A 2,500-nucleotide genomic window follows, 5' to 3' on the forward strand; every position below is an offset into this window, starting at 1 on the left:
CCGAGACGAGCGAAAGGCGATGCGCGGCGTCCCGGAGTCTATACGGGCCGACGGGACTCGATGAAGTTTCGTTCCGAGTCGACCGAGAGGCGATGCGCGGCGTCCCGGAGTCGATACGGGCCGACGGGACTTGTGAAAATTTCGGTTCGAGACGAGCGAAGGGCGATGCGCGGCGTCCCGGAGTCTATACGGGCCGACGGGAATCGATGAAGTTTCGTTCCGAGTCGACCGAGAGGCGATGCGCGGCGTCCCGGAGTCGATACGGGCCGACGGGACTTGTAAAAATTACGGTCCGAGTCGACCGAAAGGCGATGCGCGGCGTCCCGGAGTCGATCCGGGCCGACGGGACTTGTGAAAATTTCGGTCCGAGACGAGCGAAAGGCGATGCGCGGCGTCCCGGAGTCTATACGGGCCGACGGGACTCGATGAAGTTTCGTTCCGAGTCGACCGAGAGGCGATGCGCGGCGTCCCGGAGTCGATACGGGCCGACGGGACTTGTGAAAATTTCGGTTCGAGACGAGCGAAGGGCGATGCGCGGCGTCCCGGAGTCTATACGGGCCGACGGGACTTGTGAAAATTTCGGTTCGAGACGAGCGAAAGGCGATGCGCGGCGTCCCGGAGTCGATACGGGCCGACGGGACTTGTGAAAATTTCGTTCCGAGTCGACCGAGAGGCGATGCGCGGCGTCCCGGAGTCGATACGGGCCGACGGGACTTGTGAAAATTTCGGTTCGAGACGAGCGAAAGGCGATGCGCGGCGTCCCGGAGTCTATACGGGCCGACGGGACTCGATGAAGTTTCGTTCCGAGTCGACCGAGAGGCGATGCGCGGCGTCCCGGAGTCGATACGGGCCGACGGGACTTGTGAAAATTTCGGTCCGAGTCGACCGAGAGGCGATGCGCGGCGTCCCGGAGTCTATACGGGCCGACGGGACTCGATGAAGTTTCGTTCCGAGTCGACCGAGAGGCGATGCGCGGCGTCCCGGAGTCGATACGGGCCGACGGGACTTGTGAAAATTTCGGTTCGAGACGAGCGAAGGGCGATGCGCGGCGTCCCGGAGTCTATACGGGCCGACGGGACTTGTGAAAATTTCGGTTCGAGACGAGCGAAAGGCGATGCGCGGCGTCCCGGAGTCGATACGGGCCGACGGGACTTGTGAAAATTTCGTTCCGAGTCGACCGAGAGGCGATGCGCGGCGTCCCGGAGTCGATACGGGCCGACGGGACTTGTGAAAATTTCGGTTCGAGACGAGCGAAAGGCGATGCGCGGCGTCCCGGAGTCTATACGGGCCGACGGGACTCGATGAAGTTTCGTTCCGAGTCGACCGAGAGAGCGATGCGCGGCGTCCCGGAGTCGATACGGGCCGACGGGACTTGTGAAAATTTCGGTCCGAGTCGACCGAGAGGCGATGCGCGGCGTCCCGGAGTCGATACGGGCCGACGGGACTTGTAAAAATTTCGGTCCGAGTCGACCGAAAGGCGATGCGCGGCGTCCCGGAGTCGATACGGGCCGACGGGACTTGTAAAAATTACGGTCCGAGTCGACCGAAAGGCGATGCGCGGCGTCCCGGAGTCGATACGGGCCGACGGGACTTGTAAAAATTACGGTCCGAGTCGACCGAAAGGCGATGCGCGGCGTCCCGGAGTCGATACGGGCCGACGGGACTTGTAAAAATTACGGTCCGAGTCGACCGAAAGGCGATGCGCGGCGTCCCGGAGTCGATACGGGCCGACGGGACTTGTGAAAATTTCGGTCCGAGTCGACCGAGAGGCGATGCGCGGCGTCCCGGAGTCGATACGGGCCGACGGGACTTGTAAGAATTTCGGTCCGAGTCGACCGAAAGGCGATGCGCGGCGTCCCGGAGTCGATACGGGCCGACGGGACTTGTGAGAATTTCGGTCCGAGTCGACCGAAAGGCGATGCGCGGCGTCCCGGAGTCGATACGGGCCGACGGGACTTGTAAAAATTTCGGTCCGAGTCGACCGAAAGGCGATGCGCGGCGTCCCGGAGTCGATACGGGCCGACGGGACTTGTAAAAATTACGGTCCGAGTCGACCGAAAGGCGATGCGCGGCGTCCCGGAGTCGATACGGGCCGACGGGACTTGTAAAAATTACGGTCCGAGTCGACCGAAAGGCGATGCGCGGCGTCCCGGAGTCGATACGGGCCGACGGGACTTGTAAAAATTTCGGTCCGAGTCGACCGAAAGGCGATGCGCGGCGTCCCGGAGTCGATCCGGGCCGGGAGCCTGTCGGAACATCGTCAAATGAGCCTCGGTTAATTTCGACAAAGTTCCCGGAGTTCAAAATTTTTTCGATAGCCCGCGGAGGTTTCGCCCCGTAAGCCGACCGTGCTACCACCGTACCGGCGCCGACGTCCTAGCGGCCAGGCTCCTACTAGTAAGAGGAGCGAGTCGGTCGGGCCGGTCTCCCGTCGTCCGCCTGCTACGCCGTACCGGTACGTGCTCGAGCACGATACGTACGTCGGCGTAGACCAGGAGCG

Source organism: Neodiprion fabricii, unplaced genomic scaffold (genome assembly GCF_021155785.1).
Source record: "Neodiprion fabricii isolate iyNeoFabr1 unplaced genomic scaffold, iyNeoFabr1.1 ptg000092l, whole genome shotgun sequence".
Lineage (NCBI taxonomy): Eukaryota > Metazoa > Arthropoda > Insecta > Hymenoptera > Diprionidae > Neodiprion > Neodiprion fabricii.